This window comes from Hipposideros armiger, unplaced genomic scaffold, assembly GCF_001890085.2.
Source record: "Hipposideros armiger isolate ML-2016 unplaced genomic scaffold, ASM189008v1 scaffold_5, whole genome shotgun sequence".
NCBI lineage: Eukaryota > Metazoa > Chordata > Mammalia > Chiroptera > Hipposideridae > Hipposideros > Hipposideros armiger.
The window spans coordinates 6089627-6115460 of NW_017731355.1; the positions used below are offsets into that span (position 1 = coordinate 6089627).

General features: G+C 37.5%; 1 protein-coding gene across 6 annotated transcripts in view; it reads right to left on the reverse strand.

Moving 5' to 3' along the window:
- The window catches only part of FBXO34 (F-box protein 34), a 90556-nt gene that overhangs the window by 53711 nt on the left and 11011 nt on the right, over positions 1 to 25834 (reverse strand). The window contains exon 3 of one of the 6 annotated variants that reach the window (XM_019645152.1): positions 20340 to 20474. The exons of 4 other annotated variants lie outside the window; for them this stretch is intronic. The gene's annotated coding sequence lies outside the window, so the exon portion shown is untranslated. Of the gene's footprint in view, positions 1 to 5261; positions 5295 to 20339; positions 20475 to 25834 lie in introns of those variants that run through there. One more of the 6 variants, XM_019645178.1, reaches the window with a different exon arrangement.

Here is a 25834-nt window from a genome sequence, read left to right on the forward strand (position 1 = left end):
GGAGGCGAGGGAAGGAGAGGAACAAGACAAGGGAAGTTATTTTTAATATTTGCTGATTACTGTGGTATAAATATTCTTTCCTTGGCTGCTTCAAGCTACCAAATGATGTCACTGAATGCACAGTTCAGAAAAAAAGCACAATAGCCTATTATTACATAGTATTTCCACCATATAGATAGAATAAATGTAAATAATCAAGAGTATCCACAGTAACAAAATGTAATAAAATATTACGAAGTGGTGAGTTATTAGTATTTATTACACCCTGATTTTGAATATAACATTTAATTATAAGTTTGTATAATCTTTAATAATTATTGTATTTAGCAACTGACTCGCAAAGTTCCTGAAAATGTAACAGTTGGCTCTGATGTGCCTGTATGCTAGTACCAACCACTTGACCCCAGCCCCCTCTATCCATACTCTTTCCAAAAGGCTTCATTTCCAAGCAGAAGAGATTAGAAAAGGCATCTCTGGGGAATCTGACCAGTGATATTAGTCTAAGAGGAAAAATATAAAGATACTGACAAATTCCCAAACTAAATTTGTCCAGTCAGATCATCCTACAGTGAAGCTCACAATTGGTAAGACCTACTTACATATTCAGAGCTTCCAACCAGCTTTTTAGGATCCCACTCTTAAACATCAGCAAAAAGCCAAGAATTGTTAGACATCTCTAGCATAAAACAGAGATAGAAACAGAAAAAGCAAGTTGGAGGAAAGAGAGAACAGGGTCAGCTCCACAAGCGTGTGACCTGGCAGCCATGCTGCACCCTGCACTTGGAAGAGCTGCGTGTCAGGTTTGATGCTCTGCTGCTGCTGCTGTCTCGGAATGCTTTAATAAATGCCCAGCAAGGACCCCTGCATTCTCACTCTGTACTTGGCCCTTCAAATTATGTACTGAGTCCTAACAGAGACTATGTAGGCAGAAGAAAACTCTGGGGGAAAACACACCATTAATATTTTCAAAAATATTAAAGATTACAAACAGGAAGCAAGAACAGTATACTTAAAAAAAAGGAAAACTAAAGAGAGAGTCAGAAAGTGAGAATGAACACAAGCATATTTTCTTATTAATTAAAAATTTAACAGCAAAAATGAAAACACTCAATAGAATAGCATAAGAACATTGGAAGATCAGTCCAGGTATCTGAGTAACAAGGGTTCAAGAGAAAATTAAAGGGGAAAAAAAAGAAAAATAAAGGGGAGAAAGTCATCAACACAATAGTTCCCAGACTGAAAGGATTCACGAAGTATTCAGTACAATGGATGGAACCAAACTCACATTAAGGTACATTAATGTGCAGTTTCAAACAGTGAAAAAGAAAAGAACTGATCACACAAAGGATCAGGAACCTAATGGCTTTGGCTTCAAGAGCAATGAAGTAAACACAGAGGAAACGAGAAAACAATGAAGCCATGCCTTTAAAATTTCAAAGGAAAAACTTCAAGCTAGAATTCTATACCCAAGCAAACAATCAATTAAGACTCAGGACAGATGATGACATTTTCAGCTATTCAAGGTCTAAAAGTTTAACTCCCATCAACTTTCTCAGGTACCTGCCAGAGAGTATGTTCTGCCAAAATAACAGAGTAAACCAAGAAACAGGAAGATATGAGATCTAAAAAACAAGAAATCCAACACAGAGAGACAAAGAATATCCCCAACATGCTGCTAAAGGGCAGTCCCAGGATGAGAGCTGTGCATAAAAATAGTGGGCACCCCGTCCAGATGGAGGCGCATCATCAGGAGTATGAGAAACTAACAGAATACCTGAAGTGTCAGAACTTTAGGAAAGGAAATTTGAACAAGTTGCAATTTGAACTATACGACAAGTCCTCACTCAATATCGTAGATAGCCTCTTGGAAACTGTGACATTAAGCTAAACGATATATCAGGAAACCAATTTTACGATAAGATAATTGATATAAACAAAAGTTGAGTTCCTACAGCATATTTCTGGTCACAAAAATTTTAAACAAACATACATAAAGATCCAAAACACTTCTAATATTAAACATTATAATAAATGTGAGCTATACATACATTTAGGAAAGATTAATAAAAACAAGTAAGGGTCATGGGTGGCTGGAGCCTATGATGGCAACTCAGGGCGCAACGTGGGACCCCGCCCTGGACAGGACACCCTTCCATCACAGGGCCAGTCACACAGATTGGGACAATGTAGACACACCAGGTTATCTCACATGCACATCTCCGGGATGTGGGAAGAAGCTGGAGTCCCCAGAGAAAACCCACGCAGACGTGGGGAAAACGCGCAAACTCCACATGGTCAGTGGTCCCAGCCAGGAATTGATTTCTTTTTTTTTTGCCTCATCAACATTATAACAAAACTGAACAAAATGATGTTATTCAAGGACATGCAGCATTGGCGAGAAGTTAATATAAAAGTAAATAACAACAAAGAAAACTACAAATTTCAGGAAAAACCAAAAGCAGTATAGAAGGAAAAGTATTCACAGCTTACTACATGGCTTAACTGTGAACTGCACTTTCAGTCTTAACTGCGTAAACACTAAACACTGATCTAAGCAAAGTTATGAACACCTACACTAGGGTGGGAGAGCAAAAAGGGTATCCGGGGATATGGGGAAAAACCTACATCCTCACCTGCCATAATGGGAAATGGAGAGGCAGTGCCTGAAGCTGAAAATTCAAGAAATCAGAACATCAGAAGGCTGTTAAGAACGACCACGTTCAGAACTTGCTATCCCACAACATGATGCCTTGGACACTGAATATTTTAAGCTGAAGAAATTTGAGAAATGGCAAGTGCAGGAAGGACTCTGACCTCCCCTTCTCCCCTGAAGCAGGTACTAAGACCCTCAGGTGAGAGGTGCCCTCTCTATGCTCAGAGGAAAGGAGCATCTTTATCTCTGAAGATACAGGGACACAGGAAAATCCCAAGGAACTGGTCTTGTTAAATTTCCCCACTTTACTACCCTTCGCTCATATTCTTTTGTTTTATCACAGATTTTACATGGCTTTTCACTCTTCATCAAATCCAGCATAAAAATGCTCAGTCTTAAGCACTTCTTCAGGTCTTTATTTCCTTAAGAAGGTTCCCATGTAACATAAAACGTACATTCAATAAATCTGTGTGCTTTTCTCTTGTTCATCTGTCTTTTTTCAGTCCAATTTACAGGGCCCCAGCTAGAGAACTTAAGGAGGTAACAGAAAAATAATTTTGCCTCCCCTACCAGAACACAGAGATAAATGCGAAAAAAAAATCAGCTATAAGAAATGAGTGTATGCATCAGGGAGGGCGAAGGTGGGGATGAAGTGGGGGAACAGCTGCCTCTCAGAACAAGCCTTATAGAGCTACTGAGTCTTTAAACTTTGCACACTCAACACTTCAGTAAAAATATTAAATAAAAACAAGGAAAAACTAGCAGAAAAAGTTCAGAATGCTTTAGTTCATGCTTCCTTTTTCAAATTACAAGTTTTCTCTCCAATTTTTCTCCTTTCATTTGTTGTATTTTCCAATTTTTCTACAAGAAAAATGTAATACTTGTATTGGGTTGTCGGAAAAGTCATGACGTATTTTTTCTGTTTTTCGTTGCAAAAATGCATCATGACTTTTCCGACAACCCAATATAAAAGCTTAATAGTCATGTTACTACTGTCTGATACTCAAAATCATCTGTAACTCCAACTATGATTTCGGAGCATTCCTATGTCACGTGATACCCAATCTGACCCAGCTCAACAAATTCACCTTCTAGGAATTACCTTAGCAGTTGACACCAAATTACTCCATATCTCACAATGGGTTTGGTATCCCTCTGGAAGCCTACATTCTTTTAAAACAGTAGACTGTGGTTGAAAAAAGGGCTCTATAGAAAATCACCTCACAGGGTGATCTGACCATAAATTCCTAACTGGGCAGGTCATGGTGGGTAGTCGCACCCCAGGCACGTAACTTCTTTAGTAAAAGGTTATCTTTGCCTTAAGCCAGCCCTGTCCATGGTTTCTGTGCATCTAGGTTAACATGCCTTTGAAAGGCCTCTTTTCAGACCCCTCAAAAGGGAAAACATTTGGTTAATACATCTTTGAAATGCCTTTTTCAAAGAAACCACCCTAAAGAGAGCACATAATTCCTTAATTCTAAACACATAAAAGAAGCTGCAAACTCTCAGTCTGTTGAGATCTTGCTTCCAAGCCTGTGGTCAGTTTGGCTCAATTAAATCCTTATAAAAATTCTCCATAGGTTTGGACGTTTCTTACCTCGACGAGACTTCCCATTTAACCCTATGAGAAACTCAAATAATAAACACAACACACTCTACAATGTGCTTTTAAGGGGGTAACAACTTCAATTTCTTTCATACTTTTATTATTCCCAACATTAAATTAAGACCTTTCAGTATATATAAATTGCAATATGCAATATGTTATTTTAACACAGTTCAGTAGAATTTGTTTACATATAGCTGTCACTTGACTATTACCTAGCTAGAGAAGTAGTTACGCTCAGAGTTTACAAAACACAGTTCAGATAAGTAATTGCTGTCACATCCTTTGTTCACCTCCAGATTAGATGCTGCTGCTGGTCATCATAGGATGTGTAAGAAGGAATCTGCTTATTTAGCACAGAGAACTGAGCCAATCTGCAGACAGATGTAGTCCAGCCAAGGCAGCTACACATGTTTTCACTTATTCCCTTAAGAGTGATTTGATTTGTTTGGATTTGGTATAAAATCATTTCTGGATTTAAAGAAAACTAAACAAGGTTTTTCAGCTTGTTATGTTGGCAGGCAGGCAGCCATTAAAAAACTCATCTTAAAAAAAGATTCCTTTGCACTTAAAATTGAGGTGGGATACATACCTGAAGGCATGGTCTACATTTCTCATCTTCATTCTGTCTAATATTGGCAAAGATTATCGTGTCTTCATCATTAATGAGTAAACTCCAGCACGATACTTTGGCCTGTTCGATCATGAACAACTACACACACACACACACACACACACACACACTCACTCCACATGCCACTAAAAAATCCCTTTGGCATAAAATACTACTTAAATTTTTCTCAAACTGGCAACAAAAACAAGCTGCTACCAGAAGAATTTCTTTTTTTCTCGAAGTCAAATTAAATTTTGCCAATGTACACAGAGAACATAATACTTCCAGATTAGTGGCTGCTGACCAACTTAACCTTACCACACTTGACTTCATGTTCACACTAGAGTACTTGAGGTAAATAATACCAATCTCTTCCGGCTTCTAGATACCTTGCAAACTTCAGAGAAGTTCATCTGGTTTCTTACCACCTCCATCCATCCCCATCGCACCCTGCCCAAAAAAGCAGCTTGAGTTTTTGGTTTTGTTTTGTTTTGTTTTGTTTTTGAAACAGCTTGTTTTTTCCATCCTGAGCTTTCCCAAACTATTTCAGGGTTCTGACAATTCTGCAGTGACTAAGTCTCCTCCTGGGAATAGCTGTCTCATTATCACTACTAAAAACAGTCACTCCTAATACTAAGTGATAAGGATCTGGAAACTCATTGTAACTTCGGGAATGCAAATCCCACCCTACCCAAAGATAAATGCATTACAAATGGAATAACAGACTCATTGAAGGACCGAACTCCAGCAGCCTTTGTGTTCCAATTAAGCTACTGAGTTTTGTGTGTACTCCTACTTCTTGTTAATATGAAGAACTTGTTACCATTTCCTTCCTCATATCCAATTAATACATAAATTATTAAGAGCCAAGCAAAAAAGAAAAAAAGGCAAAAAAAAACCAAAACACACTCACATAAAAACTAAACAGCAAATGCCCAATGTTTTTAAGGTAACACAGCGTTACAACTGAGCTTCTATTTCAGGAATATTTTGAGCAGTATATGTGTTGTGTGGGTAGCTTTTGTTCTTGGCAAGCCAGTCCTCCTGCTTGGAAATCAACAGCATATAATTTCAAATGACAGGTCTTTTCCTACATCCCTCAAATAAAACAACTACTTAGACTCTTAATTCTTGCTAAAAGGACATTCAAAATAGAGATGATCATAAATTCATTTCTATCATCAAAATTTGGTTCTACAGAGCTTGCCCAGTATTAGGGCAAAATCACATAATCATAGTCTATCATTTTAGAAACCTAAGAGATGCTGAGAAGAGATGACTCCTCAATACACAGACATCTCCCCCCAAAAGAAAATTCCTTCCCAGCAACTAGAATCAACTTGAGCCATTTTGTAGTCACTGCAGAGAACCTGCAGCTCAAGGATATTTAACCTTTTTTGTGCCATAAACTTCTCTGGCAGTATGCGATGACTATCGACTCTCAGACTATTTTAAAGCAAAAATAACCACTCACAAAGAAAAACAATTACATTAAAATACAGTTATCAACATATTTTTTAAAACTCATACAGTATTAAATACACTTATTTTTTAATATATAAAATAACAAGCTCTAATGACAAGTCTATTAACTACAATAATTTCCAAATTGTGACCAATATAAATGATATTTTCAAGATATCTGCAACAACTGCTGTGTGATTATAAAAATATTTGTGATTTCAATTGATGACCAAGTCTCATAGTAACTGCTAATTTGCTGTGGTTTGAAGGAAATGGTATATTTCAGTTAGAGGTTAGTGAAAACAAGTATCTAACATTTTTCTCATTCAAATTCATGCTCCCCTGAAGCTTTTAAAGCATTATCACTTGGGAATATTTAAAGAGGCATTTAGAGATCACTTGATTCAACCCCTTCATTTTAAAGATAAAGGAACTAAAGAGGAATTAGGGATACTGCTTGCCTGAAGTATCTTAATCCCAAATCATTGGGTTTTGCTCTTTACAGTACACCACTGTTTCTTCAGAAAACCTGAACCTCACATCTGGCAATACTTGCACCTGTTTCATCATCTGTAAAATGAAGATAATAACCCAATTATGGAAGAATCTTAATGTGAATATCAAATTTTTAAAAATCCATATTAGGGTACTACTACAGCAGTACCTTTAAAGGTGAGGGTATTATCAATGAATTCTGTGAGAAATTAAAGTTATTCTTCTTCCTTAGTATACTTTAAGTATCATCAAATTCTGGTTTATTTAATACATTAAATATTTTATGCTATCAAGTAGATTTCCCAAAGGACAAAGTAACCCTAGAAATAAGCCACTTAAAGAGGAAAATTATACATTTACAACAAAAAATACTGGCTTTCGAGTCAGACTATTACAAGCTATGTGCCTATAATTCTAGGCAAAATGCTTGTTTTCTCTGACCTCCATTTCTGAATCAGTAAAAACAGGAATAAATGCTAACACCATATGAGATTGCCATGAAGGTCATTAAATGTGAGTCACCTTCTCTTCAATAGGTCAATGAGGAATATATAATTCAAAGATAACCTCCTAAAGCAATAAGGAATCTTTTCTGATTTCTATACTATGAACACCTACTTTCTCCTCCAACATCACTTGATAAAGTTACTTAAAATAGAATAAAGTATGACACAAATAATATCCTTCCGTTATGGTCAGTACAGAATCTCTCAGCAATCTAAAACAGAGCCATTCAAATAGCTGGCAAGTCTTTTTTTCCAGAGAAACTCCTTGTTTAAAAAGAAATTATGCAGTAAAGATAGCATTACTACCGTGCACTGAAAAAGGAAAGAGATTAAAACCAAAGGCTATGCCCCAATTTTTAAACCAGACAAAAGTAAAGAAACAGTTGGGAGACAAGAGTCACCCAAAATAATTTAAGCACATAAGTATTTAGACATGCAAGTGGGAAAAAACGCCAATAGAGGCAAAGCCACTCAACTTCTCCCCACATTCTTTGTTTTGCTTGCCTCCACGAGAAGAATTCAAAGTGGTCGACTGACATATCAAAGTTACAGTGACAAATCTGCAAGCATTTTAGACTAGGAACAGTATACAGAAAATACAGTAGGTAGTCCAGGGAACACAAAAGGCTCGGAGTACAAAGCCGATTTGTTCAACACTGGGAGCGGAAAAAGAACATTATCTGTCATGCTCTCCTGTCGCACCCTTTATTTGTAGTCATAACTGCAAGCTGTTTTAAAGACAATGGCAATGTTATTAAGGGTACCTTCATGCTGTGCCAAAGCACATATACATAGCAATTCAGAACAATCAGTCTTACTTTCATGAGAGCAAAGGTTGCAGCCAAATGAAATGGGTGGATACCATATTAAACAATCTTGGAATTAGCTAATAGGATATAGGAAAAAATGATTCTAATGCAGATGCTAAGTTCTCTTCCTCCTTAACACAATAAAAATTTTTACTATTTGAAAAGCATTAGTCAAGAAAGGTTCCATTTACTAAGACCTAAATATGGCCTGTTTTTAAGCACAAAGATGCTTATTATTTCCTTGTGTAATCTGTAAACTTAAAATATATGCACTGGATACTAGATTTGACATCATATAATTTTCAAAAGGATGCTGTGTGGAAACTATAGTGGAAACTAAATACAGGCACTGCAACTACAGAAAAAGCACGTTTCACAAACATTTAATAAAAGCGGAAATTGAAGGCAACAAGTAGCAACATAAAGACTAATTCTTGGCTTATCTGGGTATTCTACTGTTCTTATTCCTCAGGAAACAAATTATTCTCCCATATGGTTTTCCTAACTTCATGTTCCCCAATCATAATGAAGTCCAAAACATTAAGCAATTGTTTTTCAAAGTACGCTGATAACACAATTCAACTTCATGGCTTACTCTCAAGCAGAGAATAAACTCTAATTGTTTTTTAAATGATTGGGAAAAGAGAAGAAATATGTATTACATACACACACACTTACAGAGGGTGCCCAAAAAATGTACACACATTTTAAGAAATTTATAAAATTGTAATACTCAATATACACCGATAGCAAAAGATGAATACAAGTCACATTTGACTTCTGCAATTACAAGAGGTGCTCAAAGTGGTTACCATCAGTGTCCAGACACTTCTGATTACGGTGAACCACTGCTTGAGCAAGGTTGACCAAAGTGACCACTTGCATATATTTTTTTGGCACCCCCAGTATTTATGTAGGTCTTTCAACTAGAATGTAAAGTTTATTTGATAAAACACTGAGCTACTCTACTATATCACACAGGTTTAAAATGTGGCATTTTATCTGTCATTGTGGCATGTCAATGTATTCACTCTAAATTAATGCTTTAACTAATGAACTAATACATTATTTAATGCTTTGTTGACTGGCTTCAAGGGATTAAGAAAAACTTTAACAGTAAAATATGACTGTAATCATATCAATGTAGCCTTATGCATAGATATAATAATTAGTAGTAAATAGAGAAAAATGGCAGAGAAAATTCAGGTCTTAGGAGAAATCCCACTACTAAACTAATTCAGTGAAAATTTTTATAAAACAATTTCAATAGCTTGTTTTTAAGACACATATTTTTGAAACATTTTTTCAGAAGCAATTCTAATGCACTAATTAGAACTTATATTTTAGGTTAGTTAACTGCTAGTACCTGAGAAATATCTTGCTCAAACTCAACTGAGAGGGAGTGTCTTCTCAGACTGGCTGTTTTTAATTGAACCCCTAAAGGTTTTTAAGTTCTCCTGGGGCAGTTCTTCAGTAGGTTCAGCAGCTACTGCCCTAGTTTGCTCTAAGAATAGGAACCGTTTATTATGATTTCACCAAAAACCACTAAGTGCATAAAAACTCTATTTTTAATATTTATTAAAAACTATTTTGAAAAATCAACCAGTCCCATATAGAGCTCCAAACCTAGAAAGATGACTACAACAAAAATGGGTTAGCCACCCTAAACTACTTGCTATTTACAGTGACTTTAGGCAAAATCATTGATCATTACTTAAGAGTGAGGCCATACTTTTAAACTTATTGGGCACATTAGTTGAGGCGGCAAGAAATCTAGCACTTGCCCAAAGCACTGCAAAAGCTAAACAGATTCATCTCAGTCTCAAAACGGCATTCCCAAAAAACTGCCCAAAGCCAATTTTTGTATATTGGCTCCTATTTTCCTCTTAATCTCTAAAAAATGGACTATGTGATCCTTTTTTTTTTTTTGAGGGGGTGGAGAGAATATGGCCATACATAATAAAAACATGTATAATATCGCAAACTTTTTCTGAATTACATATTGAGAGGGAGGCAATTATTCTGTAAACAAATTATCAAAATAATATAAATGAGACAATTCAATCTGTTTTATGTACTTTGAACCTACTTAAAGGTCAAAAGAAAAAAGAGCTTAATTAAACAGAACATAGAAGACAAATAAATGATTCTTTTCAATCAAACCCACACCTCACCCTCTTTGAAGCACAGGAACTGCTATTCTCTTGACATCTGTAGCAGCTGCATTTTGGGGTATACTGTTTTATTGCTTTTGCTTTACAATTACCGTATTTGCCGGTGTATAAGACGATTTTTTGGCCCTGAAAAATATGCCTCCAAGTGGGGGGTCGTCTTATACGCCAGGTACACTTCAGATAGACTGCCCATAGTGCTTGCCCCGTGCCATAGTGGCCTCCCGATGCCCGCCCACTTCATTCCACATACCATTCAGGCATCAGTAGCGCTGCTGGGTGTATGCTCGGCTGTTATGCGATTTTGCTGTTATGCGATTTTACCACACTCGCAAAATCGCACACAGCCGACCATATAACAAACTCTGTATTTTGAGTGGAAATGTTAGGGGGTCGTCTTATACGCCGAGTCGTCTTATACGCTGGCAAATACGGTAACACTTGTACAATGAATTTATAATTAATTATGGATCACAGAGAACAAATCATACAAAAACAATATTATTCAAGCTCACAAAATTAAGGAATGGGTAAGTATGGGAAAACTGACATACAGAGGACTTCACTGAAAGATTTTATCCCGAAAAAATGACTTAATATATCTAATTAGTACCCAAACTTATATATTCTGAAAGATATATTCATGAATGAGAATAACAATGATAACATTAATGAGATAGGAGCTGGTGTTTCAAATATTGGAGATAATCTACTATTCCCAACATAAAAAGTACAGCATTCAATGCGAGCAGATTTTTTTAAAGTTTTCAATGATAGAATGAGGTTACCATAGTAAAAGCTAAAATCACAAGCATAAACATAGACCTAGTGCCAATTTCATTAGAAATGAGACATATACTAACTCATATTAAACAATTTCATCACTTGAGTAGCAGACATGTCACTGTAACTAAGCAATAAATCCAAATACTCTTTCCCTTATGTATCCTTACAAAGTTTCAGATTGCTTGATTTATTTTCTGATGGAAAATGCTAATGTTTAATACACACAAGCACATGCACATTTTTAATAAGCACCCATATACTGAGGCCATCTTAAACCCACATTATTTTTTTAAATGTTAAATAAGGGGGTATATCCCACGATTTAGCTTAATCTTAAGAATTTTCCTTCATGAATCTATCTGAAGTCTACCAACACACCTACATTTGGTTAAAGTACTAGTTTATGATACTTCTCATATTAAAATTACTTTAAACTAACATAAATCCACTAAAAAAAACCCCAAAAAACAAAACTGACTCCTAGTCAGGTACTTTATCAACAAAATCACTCATTATCAATGCCAATTCTCTCTCTTCAAAAGATTACGCATATAGTTTTATAGTAACAAAGTCTACATTATTCTTGAAAGGAAGTTATGGCAGTTGAATTAAATATACGTCAAAACCCTCATTTCAGATGCCACCCTTACTCCAAATCTAGGATTACAGGAGGGGGATACACAATCGATGGCAGGAAAACTCCACAAAATCCTCTTTACTGATGGAAATAATCAGAAAATAGGCTCTTTCAATACCTATGGGGGGTGATATCAGATTCCCAGAAAGTGGCATGAAATTTTTGTTTATGACAAGGAAATAGAAGTATAGAAACATGGGTCCTGCTCCTTAGTTCATTCTTTAAGAATCAGTGATGGAGAACTGAGTAACAGACAAACAAAACTCTCCAAGTCTAAAAGCAAATGCATTAAATACTAAGCTACAAAATCCAACTTTGTAAAACTAAACAGACAAGTTCTGAAAACTAAGGAGGGTGGTGCAATCACAATAAATACACTTATTTTAAGTCTCCTAAACCTATTCTGCAGTATTAATTCAATTCTTGGCATTACTAACAAAATATAATATTTCAGTTCCTAGTTTTAAAAAAACTAGAAAAAGTGTTTCAAGTCAAGTGTTAAAGATATTCATTTGTGCAGAAAGCCTCTCCAAATCCTTCACAGATTTAATATGTTTTGGTAATAGCTCCTTAAAGTCTGTCTTTCCAAAATCGTTAGCACTCATCATTGAACACTTAGTATTCTCCAAGTCCAAAGGACAAATGAATAAGATAAACACCATCCCAGCCCACCTATGGTGCCGACATTCTAACACGGAAGACAAAAATAGTTAACATGTAAGAGGTAAAACTATATAAAACTCTTGGAAGAAACATAGGCATAAATCTTCATGACCTTGGATTAGGCAATGGCTTCTTTGATATGACACCAAAAGTTCAAACAACAGAAGAAAAAAATAATTAGACTCCACCAAAATGAAAAACTCTTAATTTTAACCATTAAGTGAAAAAATACAACTTCCTAGAATGGGAGAAAATACTTGTAAATCATGTTATCTGATAAGGGATTGCATCTGGAATATATAATGAACTCTTGTAACTCAATAATACAAAGACCAATAACTCAAATAAAAGTGGGAAAAGGATATGAACAGACATTTTGCCAAAGAAGATATACTAATGAATAATAAACACATGAAAAAATGCTCAACATCATTAGCCCTCAAGGAAATGCAAATCAAAACAACAATGAGATACCACTTCACATCCGCTAGGATGGTCAGAACCAAAAAGATAATAAATGTTGGCAATGATACGGATAAATTGGGGCCCTCATACACTGGAGTTGGAAATAGTAAAATGTGCAGCACCTTTAGAAAACAGTTTGGCAGTTCCTCAAAAGGTTAAACATATAATTCAACAATTCCACTCCTGGGTATGTTCTCATAAGAAATGAAAATGTGTCCATACAAAAACTTGTACACTTATGCTCATAACAGCATTATTCATAAAAGCCAAAAAGTGGAAACAACCTAAATGTTCAACTGATGAATGAATAAACAAATTGTGGTATGTCCATAACAATGGATTATTCAGCAGTAAAAAATAATAAAGTATTATAGATGCTGTGACATGGATGAAGCTTGAGAACATTATGCTAAGTGAAAGAAGCCAGACACAGAAGACCATGTAACGTATGATTCCATTTTTAGGAAATACCTAGAATAAGCAAATCTATATATAGAGAAAACAGATTTAGTGGTTGCCAGGGGCTGGGAGGGGTGGGAGGAGCGTGGTGTGATTCATAGTGAGTGTAGGGATTCTTTTTGGTATCTTCATGATAGCAACTGGTACTCTCATTACTTGAATCGAATGGCCTAAAATTGATTTGGATGACGGTTGCACGACTCTGTGAATAGCACTGAACTGATCACTTTAAAAGGGTTATTGTGTAGTATGTGAAACTATATTTCAATAAAGCTGTTGCTAAAAAAATAAATAAAAAATAATAATAATAATGTTTACAAAGCACTGTGAAGAAGTACAGGGCATTAAGGAAACATATAAAAGGAACCCTAACCTAATCTGGGGAATCAGAGGAGAGCTGAGTGAAAACCTGGATGTATAAGCATTTTAAAGCATAAAAGGGCATGGCATGTCTAAATAACTGCTAGTAGCTGAAAGAATTCAAGAACGGCTGGAGTAGAGTGACAAGGTAGAAGAGACGGTACAATAGTAACACAGTTATATTTATTGAACCTATATGCCTGGCACTGCTTACTCCAAACACTTAAACATATTATTATAATTAATCCTAATAACTCTGAGATATGGGTAATTATTACCCCCATTTTACAGATAAGGAAACTGAGCATAGTGAACGAAAGTACCCTGCCCAAAGTCACAGAAAGTGGCGCTATCATCACTTGAACCAAAGCACTGTGGCCTCAGAATCCCACGATCTTGAACACTTCATCACCATGACCCTTTCCTGGAAATTGCCTATCAATTACAAAATAGTTTTGTATATTCAATCCTATACAGTAGCCACATACATTATACATTTATACACAAGTGTCTTTGGTTGAGCAAATAAAGTACTTAAGTACTTCAGAGACCATGCTTCATAATACGTGTAACTTTTAAACTCTGGAATCACACTCAGCAACGCAGGTTGATCACTTATTAGCAGCTCTGAGAATTAAAACTTCCTGAAAGACATTTCCCATCTCACACTTAATTTGTGGGGTCATTTATTTACTCATTATATTATTAAAATTATCACTATTTCATTTGTGTGTGTGTGTACATATATCCTGAACCCATACAGTGGAATGTGCTTAGAACTTACTAGTGTTTGTGTAAGAAAGTGGATCACGCTTAGGTTTCTAGCATGAACACCTGCATGGATGATAGTGCCTTTTACTGAGCCTGGGAAAGATCACTGTGAGAAAAAAGTTCAGTTTTGAACCAGCTGAGCAGGGGCAACTATGAGACATCCAAGTCAAGATGAATAAAAGTCCGCTGGACCTGTGCACCTGGTCCTCAGAGAACTGGACTCAGGAGTTAAGAAGTTTGAGCACACAGCATGGTATCTCAAGCCATGACAATAGCCTAAGGAGAAAGCACAGACAGAGAAAAGGTCTTAAAACACTGGTTTTCAAATTTCATCAAGCATCACAATCACCTACAGGGCTTGTTATAAGACTCAGGTTGGGTCCCACCCCCAGACCTGATTCAATAGGTCTAGGTGGGGCCTGAAGACTTTCATTTATAACAAGCTCTCAGGTGATATTGACAGTGCTGGTCTGAGACCACACTTGGAGAAGCAATGACCTAGAGCAAAGCCCTATGGAACTCTAGTAGTTAAAGAACAGAATAAGAACTTACAAAGGAGCCCAGGAGGAGCCCAGAGTAAGGTAGGAGAAATACTACTCCAGTTAAGTTATTTTTACCAAAGTCACCAGCAACCTCCTAACTGATAATCCAGTGGAATCTCAGGACTCCTTAAAAACTAAATTCTACTTGCTACAAATATTTATTGAGCACCTACCATTTGTCACACACATCTGTCACCTGTAACCTGACCCTACCTTCTCCCTTGGCTTCTGAAATACTTACTCCCTTGCTGCTGCTGCTGCTTTGGACACTTAAGGCTCTGTTCTCTCCTTCCACCCACTCAAAACATTTCAAGGTTCCCTGGGATTCTAATCATCATGCAGGCTCTCCACGGCAATTTCACCTAATCCCGTAATTTCTTTTTTTTTTTTTTTTAGCTGAGCCATCCTGCCACCTGTTGGCAGCTCAGCAGCAGCTCAGGTCGAGCTGGGACTCGAACCGCTGTTGCTTAGAGCTCAAACTCTTGAGCGAGCTCTTAACCAACTGAGCCACTCAGCCGGCCCTTAATCCCATAATTTTGAGTACCATCTAGCTACCAATAGTTCCCCCACACTCAGCTCTAGTACCAACTTTGGCGCTAAGTTTCTGACCCCATTTCCAACTGCCAGCCCCCACTAAACAGTAACACACTAAGCCTCTTCCCATATTGTCTCTTAAAAAAGCACAACCACCCACACAGAGGGCTAAGGCAGAAATCTGCGAATCTTCCTAGAGCAAAACCTTCCTAAGGTTCTCAACCTCAGGTGCATATGAGAACCTCCCAGAGAACTTGAAAATAAACAATAACACCTCACCCATAGGTCTAATAATAAAAATATGGCAAAAATAATCCTGTCCTGTCTTTAACACACATGCATGTAAAACACTTAGCAAACATGCTATGAGCACTCAATAAAAGGGAGCTATCTTTAGAACCACTTCAAATTTCAGCTCTTCTGAGGTGTTTTCTGAAGTTTGTGATTAATCAAAACTTCTTTAAAAGCTATTTCATTAACAAAAATAAATAAATAAATAAAGGAAAAAAAGGTTTATACATCCCTATAAGGTAAACTTAACAAAACTGAGATTCAAATTCCTATTCCCACTTTTTCCAAATATCCTTTTGGTACAAATCTTATAGAGGATTTATAAAGGGATTAGTAAAAGTTGTTAAATAGATACATCACTGGAAATCATGGGTTTCTAATGAAATCCGACCCATGGATAAGAGAACACAACCAGTGAGTGAAGTCTAGTGTTCACAGAGCCATTCACAGAGACACTGATAAGCCACAAATGGAAAAAAGACATATATTCAAACAAGCTAATAGGAGAAACCCATTATACAACATTACTTAGAAGTATTCGCAAATGAGATATTCAGTCTGCAGTGATATCAAAGCACCCTTGCACCTCTCCTCTTTGGTGCTAATTTGTATTTTGAGTATTTTCGAAAGAGAATGACAAAGATTTCAAACAGCCACTATCTTCCAAAGTATAATGCTTTGTTTGTGCCCCTTGCCCAATGATGTTGGCACACATGTCTACTTTTTCCTGAAAAGAAGTGAAGAAATCAGCAAAGGGTGAGTTAATTTAAGGCTATAGAATTCTGGCATTTTCACCCAAGATGATCAGTTTCCTATAGCTTTAGCACAACTGGATAGCTCACAAATAGCCTGGGAATATGTGAGAAAGACTAAAGAATAAAAGCTACCAAAAACTGAGACTGTAATGAAAGGTAAGGGGTGGTTTTATTCGATTCTTGTATTTGCCTTTACCTAAACAATTAGTAGTATATTTGTGTTACAAATGAATTACAATTAAAAGTTATTTTAAAAAATAAAATGTATATGCAAATACCACTAGAGTATGTAAACATACTAAAAATAAAAATCCTTTTTTTTTAAAAAATTGACTACCTGTAAATGGAGCGGGACTTGCAACTATTAGCTGAAACGGAATCAATGGAAGTAAGCTTTACTTATGTTTCCAGTACGATTATAAAAGTATGTGGATGATGGAAAAGACAGGAGGTTGCAGTCCCCTTTTCATTTTTTTTTTTTTAAAGATTTTTATTGGGGAGTTGGGGGATGAGAACAGTGCTAGGGAATTGGGGGAAGGGGAACAGACAAGTTGCTATCCTTTTGTTCTTTAGTATAGTTGTGAAGGATATTGCTTCACTGGCCCAAGCTGGCACCATCAATGCACTCTTCTCGGGCGAGGCAGATCAGTCGCCGGCTTCTAGACTCACGGCGGCTGCTGGCTACACACGGTAGCCCATGGCAACCCACCTGCCATTGAGGCAGCCCAGCTCCAGGTCGAGCTGTTGTTCAGCATCTTAGCTGTAGAGGGCAGCGTCACTTGCCCTCATATGTGGGATCCGAACCGGGGCCCTCTGGCGTCCCAAGCCAGCTCTTAACCAACGGGGGCCCTCAAGTGTTTTTCAGCAGACTGCCAAGCCAGGTGACATAACCAAGAACCTTTCTCAAAACGCCACTTGGATTCCAGTTGGAAAAGGAATCATGAGCGCTACAACAGCAACCAAGCAAAAACTTGCGAGTTCAATTCACTTAAAAATATATCTACTATTATAAATGGATCTCCAACACATTGCTGAAATTTAAGGAGCTGAGAATTGGTTCGTTTTTGTTCTCCTTTGTGACATCCAAAGAGTGACATTTTATTGTATCAGAACAATCCAGGCCATTGTGAGTACATTCTACTCCAGGTAATGAATGCACAACATCCTTGACTATTTCTTATACTCTACTCTGCTCCAATATACTCACCATATTTGTTTTCAGAGTTTACTCCAGAATGGGAACATGAAACTACCTTGCTTAAATTAAGGAACAGTAGGAGCAAACATTGATGGCAAGATTGACTTGCCCCAGAATCTCTTCACAAGCTTTGACAACTCAGCCTCTTTACTACTTCCATTATTCACCAGAAAAAGAAAACAGATCTAATTCAAATCACAGGCAAATCCCTTATACTTTGATGTATTTGCCCAGAGTAGTTAGATTGGATTTAGAAAGAACCTTGCGCCAAAAAAGAAAAACAATTTTAGCCTTTCATCAATTCTTCTCTAAACCCAAGAAACGCCATAAAATGTGTTTCCCATATCTGGTAAGTAAACACTTAGCACTACTTTCTAATTATAAAACCTATTCTAGACACAGAGTATTCAGACCCACTGCTAGTTATGAGAAAAATAACGACTAAAGGGAGTTTCCTTGAGAAGACTCCTCCATCCCTATACAGTAAATCCTCACTTAACCTTCTCAGTAGGTTCACAATATATAACGTACCAATTTACCACAGGCTAATTGATATAAACAAGAGTTAAGTTCATTCGGCATTTCATCATGAAATGATGCTGAATAAAATGACATTATTTGAGGACCTGCTGTACTTTACAGAATCACTGATACTACAGAATCACTTGATGTGAGTGGGGGCATTTTAATTTCTATCCTACTAACTAGCCTAACATCATACAAACTTCCCACACCACTAACCAGAGGCAAACTAACAGATGGTATTACCCCAGGTCCAAATTTCTGATTCTAGCTAATAAACAGAGAAATTCCCAACAAAAGTCATCTTCAGTTAATATCCTGCTATTTAAACCTACAGGCTTTGTTGGAATACTCTTACCAGCAGTGTTTTGAGGCCTCATGAAGAAACTATCATTTAAGGAACGAGAAATTGCTCCTTTACGTTTGTTCTTATTAGACTTTCTGCTTACAACTTTGCAACCAGCTTGCCCTTCCTCGCTGCTGGAGCCACATCTCCATCTTTTAGCCAGTCTGTTTGCTTGGTCCATAACTCTCCATGGGCCTCTTTGCTGCTCTATCTTCCTAGTAATCCAATCACTGTTTTTCCTGCACTCCTAGAATTGATCAAATGCCTGTCTTCTGAACTGTACTATCAGCCAGACATCGACCAGAGTGGGGGACAAGAAAGGTGGCCTCTGAGTACATGTGACATGACCACCCTGTTGGAACCAGCTGTTTCATAGCCTGTCCTGCCAAGTGGCTCAGACTGTATGTACACCCTGGCTCACTCTGACAGACCTGTTGTTGACCCAACCTAACCCTTTAGACTGGGTATGGTTCCCCTGGCCATCAGCTTCACAACTACAACTTTCTACTGATGACAGCAGAGTAACATTAATAGATTTCAAGGACTTCCTCCACTCATGTGGGAGGGGGGAAGAAAAAAACAACAAGGTAAATAATCTAAACTAAGAACCCCCAGTTCAAAAAAGGGTCAAGTTTGGGGGAAGGGAACAGGAGGAGGGCAGGAACTACTTACTAAACAAGAGTTTGACTCATTAACTCACCTGAATTTTAGGAATAGTCAGCAGAAAGTGTGGTGAGGAAAGTCTTGGCATTCCACCATAATGGAGCATACCAAAGCAAAAACAAAAGAATTGTTTTTCAGGAATTATTTCCTCCTGCCAGTCTCCTGCCCTAAACATCCATTTATAAAGAAACTTCCAACATTTCTGAAGTCCAAGAAGTAGGACTGTGTGTGTTTTGTATGGCAACAAAACTTCCCGAACACCCTGAGCACATATGATTTTGATTGTACATAGAATTTCTGGGTGTGAAAATAGTATTTTTTCATTTTTGGTTTTCTGGCTGTGCTCCGAGACTACTTTTCTTATCAAGTTATTTTTACTGAGATCCTTTAGGTGGAAGCGAGGGGGTAGGGGCTATGAAAACATTTGTACATATGCATTTCAGCACAACTAATGATACCAAGTGTTTTTTGAGGTTCTAAAGAGAAAAACACAATCTAGAACTACCTAATCCTACCAAAATTTCTGCTGTAGGCAATCACCACCATATCTAAATCACATAATTGTTATCATTAACAGGGAGAAAAAGAAAAAATTAACGCTTTCTGAGAACTTGCAATATGCCAGGTATTTAATATATGTATTTTTAACTAAATCCTCATAACCACCCTAGCAAGTAGGTGCTATTATTGTCCAAATATTACAGATGAGAAAAGGGCCACTGAGAGGTTAAGGAACTTAAGTAAATAACTAAGTGGCAGAACCAAATTTAAATCCAAGCAGTCTGACCCCAATATCTGGGCTGCTCTCTGCTATACTACCCTCTGTCCTAAAGCTTATCCTCTGAAACACAGGAAAGATGACTATTTGAACATTTCTAGACCCTAGATCACCGACCCTCTTCACAATCCCAGTTATCTTATTAGAGATTTTATATTATTTAGGGGGGAAACCTGGCAAGTCCTTCTTTTATGAAATTAAACTGTCTGGAGAGAATTAACAGCAGCTATTATAGGCCTTAGCATCACTCACCAAGGACAATGGGCCCCTCACTGTTCACCCGAATGCAAAGCTCACCAGCTGAGAGACCCTTTCTAGGTACAGAGGCCCAAACAGTTTTATATTGCTTCATTCCTCCATTTGATTGGTTAAATCAGAATCAAACATCTGTAACATGCAAGAGACAAAGAAACAAAAGTTAAGGAAATGTGACAAAGAGAGAAAAAGAATTCATAAAACGGAATAGAACTTGTTAAAAGCCCTCTAATTGACATCCTCAAAGTATTGCATCCATAAAGCAAGACAGGAAGCTGTGGAAAAAGGCAAAAAAAGAATGAGAAAAGAAAATTAAAAAAAGAAAAAAGAAAAAGGCAGTATAAGGTTTGAAGTTGTGGAGGTGAAATCAAGAAAGTAAACCAAAACACAGACAAAAAAAATATCAAAGGAGGCATAGCATCAGTTCAGGAGGTCAGCATTTGACTAGCAAGAACTCCAGAACAAAAAAAAAATTTAAAAATTGAAGAGTGGAAGTTTTCAAAGAAATAGGAATTTTCCACAACTAAAAGACTAAGTTAATGGAAAACATTATAGAAGTCTTCCAATTAATAGAGACCTCTCAGTGTTCAAATCAAGAGACCCACACCTATCAGTGGGAAATTTCGGACAACAAAGATAAATAAGATACTAAAAGCTTCCAGAGAAAATGCATCTACAAAGGAACAAGAGTCAAAATGGCCTAAGACTTCTCATCAATAATGAAAAATACGGGGCCGGCCGAGTGGCACGTTGGTTAAGAGCAGGCTTGGGACACCAGAGGGCCCCGGCTCGGATCCCATATATGCGGGCCAGTGACACTGCCCTCCACAGCTAAGATGCTGAACAACAGCTCAACCTGGAGCTGGGCTGCCATGAGTCCCCGGGGACGGCGTAGGCTGCAGCCCCTGCTGCAGTGGGTTGCCATGGGCTACTGTGTGTAGCCAGAAAAAAAAAAAAAAAGAATACATTAGTTTTCATTCTGGAAATGTGTACTTTAAGGAGACCATGGAAATGATTTAAAGAACAATTTTCATGTTCTGAGAAGTTCCATTAAATGGCAGAGTGCATTATTTGAAAAGACGCTTTTTTATGGATAGTTTTTTATTTCAACTGTTGTAAAATTTTATTTCTTCAGGGGCTGAGCTAAATTCGGTGAGCTAAATTTGCCCTAAGATACCACTCCAGAGCAATCCTCTCGTTTTTCTATTCTTAGCTTCAATGGAGTTTTTAAAAAAATAAAATTTAAACTGCAGCTTAAGCTGATGAGCCTGATGTGAGAGCTACTGAACTCAGTAATTTTAAGATTTCCTAGAATACATTTAATCGGCATACAAATACTTGCAGTCAGCTGTTATTGTTGCTATAAATACCTCTCTTGCCTTTTTAAGCCCTGGGTAAGCTACACGACTTGTTCTGGTCTCCAGAAAAATGTTAACCAGGCATCACCAATTTATGGGATCTCATTGTAGCCAATTGTTTTATTCATGTGGGGCAGACGTCTATGAAGTTCAGAGACTCCTCAAACAGAGACAATAGAAATTATTGTCATGCTTCAGGGCATGGTGGGGGTGGCGGGGAGAACACACTGTTTTTATTAAACCTTGGGCATATGAGAATCAGGTTTACAAATCAATGCCAGTTTATATCTAGCTGTGTCATCTTCTNGCCACTCGGCCGGCCCAGCATTAACTTTTAACATAATATTACTACTTCAATCACAGTGTCTCATTCAATCTATGTAAGTCATGGGAAGCTGGAACAAATAAAAGATAAAGGTTTCTCTGTGATATTAGAGTTCCACTAAGTTGTTTCGGGTTTCTTTTTCATTTCTAGGTGCTCCTCACTAGAAATGCATTTTATGTAGTGAAGTTCCTCTACAGGTCAGACTGCTTGAGTTTGAATTTCAGCTCCAACACACTTACTGGCTAGGCTGGCTGCTTAACCTCTAAGACAAGTTTTCTGCAAGATAAAAGGGACAAGAATACTTTCCTCACAGGGTTTTATAAAGATAAACATGATAATACACATAAAATGTGTAGCATACGGCCTCGTCAAAAGAAAGGAAGGAAGGAAGCTATTAATATTGTCACCCCTCACTTTGTGGAAAGTCACCTCCAGTGGAAAGAGACGTTCCATCTGCACACACACACTCAACCCTATACACTCTTTCGCTTTAACACACCACCACTGAAGGCTATGAGAAGCAACCTCACCAACAAGATGCTAGAGACTTGAGGCAATGATGTATTTCATCAAGCTAAAACTCAGTCCCTATATTTGACCAAGAGAATAAGAGTCCTTAAACTTTGTACAGGTTTGTTTGCCTTGGAATCATTATGGAACACTGGTCTCCAAAAGCAAAACTTTTAAAATAATGGAAACAGTACTTCTAAATATAAATTTTTAAAATGTAAATTATTTTATAGCTATCTTTCTCACATGCTACTTTCTCTCCTAACCTCATCCATTCAACAAATGTTTGTTGAGCACCTGTGAGACACTTAAAATAGTGAATAAATAGTCCAAGTCCTCAACTAATAACATCCTGGTGGTGAGAGAGAGAATAAATAATATGCATAAGTAAACGACAAGGAAGTAAATGCTATGGGGAAAAATAGACTACGGTTAGGGAACTTGGAAGTGCAGGCGGGGAGGAGCAGTTGCCATTTTAAACAGGTGTTCAACACAGGCTTCCTTGAGAAGGTGATATGTAAGAAGACATTCAGAGAAGGTGAATAAGTAAGGAATGAGGCATGAAATTTATCTAAGAGAATAGTGTTCTAGATACAGGGAACAGCCAATGTAAATCCTAAGGCAAGTCCATGCCTATCTGACTGACAATTACCTAATGTAAGCAAAAATGGCAGCTACCGCTACTAACCTCTTAACAATACATCCCTCTCCCCGACCCTAAAAATCTGTGCTAACAAAACCAAATAAAAGAAATCTATTTAGGGACTGGCCGAGTGGCGCAATGGTTAAGAACTGGCTTGGGACGCCAGAGGGCCCCGGTTCGGATCCCACATATGAGGGCAAGTGACACTGCCCTCCACAGCTAAGATGCTGAACAACAGCTCAACCTGGAGCTGGGCTGCCATGAGTCACCGGCGACGGCGGAGGCTGCAGCCCCTGCTGCAGTGGGTTGCCATGGGCTACCGTGTGTAGCCAGCAGCCAGCGTGAGCGGCCAGCAGCCGCAGTGAGCAGCCGTCCAGAAGCCGGCGACTGATCTGCCTCGCCCGGGAAGAGCGCAATGATGGTGCCAACTTGGGCCAGTGAAGCAACGTCCTCCACAACTAGACTGAAGAACAAAAGGACAGCAACTTGTCTGTTTCCCTACCCCGATTCCCCAATGCTGTTCCCTCCCCCAATTCCTCCAATAAAATCTTAAAAAAAAAAAAAAGAGGGGGGGTTAGGATGGACAAACTGCCAGTTATAAAAACAGTCACAGGGATGTAAAAAGTAAAGCATAGGGAATACAGTTAATAATATGATAATAACTATGTATGGTGTCAGATGGGTACTAGGTTTATCGGGGTGATTGATCCCTTCATAAGTTATATAAATGTCTAATCACTATATTGTACACCTGAAACTAATATAGTACGTCAACTGTAAATTAAAAAATTTTTTACATTAAAGACTAGTTGAAAACGCATTTCTAAGAAATGTACATGATAAGGAATGTACATGAAAAAACAAGATAAAAAAAATTGATGCTTTTTAATCTTATGCCCTAATCTACTTTTAATTAAGAGAGCAATTCCCAAGAAACACATCATTCACTTGTCTTCCTGTCAGTTTACTGTAAGTATTTGTGGGTAAAAGGGTTTCTCTTCTAACCTTAACCCAATCTCCTCTTAGGATTGGCCTAAATAAAATGGAAACATGCTGTGATATGCCTCCCCCAACCTAGCATTACATTAGCTGGTTGTGTAGTCCATGTTTGCAAGGCATCTTAGCTGGAGTAAAAGTAGTTTCTCTCTGTACCTAAATGCCCTATCAAGCATATTAGAGCTACCCTCTGTCATCATGCTTTAACAATGAGATTAGGAAATACAAAAACTGTCAAGAAAGGTGTGAAAAAATAGGTGTACACTCAAACTTCAAATACTCTTTGACCCAGCAGTTCCACTTCTAGACAACCTATGAACAAGATAACCTATGAACTGAAGCATTATTTCTAATAGAAAATGATAGTAACAACTCCATTTCTCAACCTCCCTTGCATTCAAATGTGACACTAATTTCTGGCTAACACAGCATGACTGGAAGTGTTGTGACGTGGCAGCTTCTAGAAATCTTCCTGTAAAAAGGGTGGCATGTAGCCTTTGTCCCTTCTTACATTCTGCAGCTTGGAATAGGTTGCAATTGCGGGAGATCCAGGTAGGTCAATGAGGACACAAGTAAACACAGTGGAGCAGTAACGATACAGAAAGAGCTCAGGTAATCAAAAGGGGGGGATGAAGACAGACTAGAAGTGTCTGTCTGTCTGTCTGTCTCTCCCCCCCTTCTCTCGCCAGCAGCATTTGTTCTGTACAAATGTCAAAACTCATCAAACTGACTGCCTAATATCTATGCACTTGACTGTATTCATTATGCCTCAAAACAAAGAAGAAAAAAGCAACACCTTGAGTGCTATACCAGCCCTAGACCACCTATCTGAACTTTCATAAGAGAAAGACTTTGTTGTTTCACTTACTGTTGGTTTAGGTTTTCTATTACTAACACACTCTTCACATACCAATATGTAAAGAATGACAAAAATCAATAGAAAACGGAAAGATAACAGTATGTAGAATATGCTATGATTTATGTCTTTTTTTTAAGGTAAGGAGAATAGAATTGGCTGCCTCCAGTGAGGGGGAAAGTGTGCGCGTGAAACAGACAAGAGAAAATTCACTTTTTGCACCTTTTGCATTTTGAACCATATGGACCCATTACCTAGTCCAAAAAAAAATGTTCTTTAATCCTATTAAACATTCCATTTAATATTTTTCAAATTTTGATATATGCAGATTTTAATGATTTGAAGACTTATACTGATTTTAGTTTCAAGATGATCCCACATTGAACTAATTACCCAAGAACCACTAGATACAAAAATGACAACAACAAAAAAAGTAGGAAGGGGGGAAAAGGGATGGAAAGTGCTGAGAACTCTTCTTTCAAAGGGAAAAGGCAAGAAAACATTTTAATCAAAAAGAGAAACATTGGGGTCATTCTACTGCTACAAATATATACTATTTATCTTTTAGTTTCTCATTATTGCTTTTAGTGAAGAACAAACAAAAGCCACTAGCTAAATCAAAAGGGCCAATAAGGCTTGTCTCTGATTAGTGGAAGAAATCATACCAAAGGTTCTTTTTCTTGTTAGGGGAGGACAGATTATGAAGAGTTACAAATAGTAACGTGAAGGTCTGTGGAGCAGATTAGAAAGTGAAATACGATGAGACTTTCTGAGAAATTTCTCAAAATGACCTTAGGTGGTTTT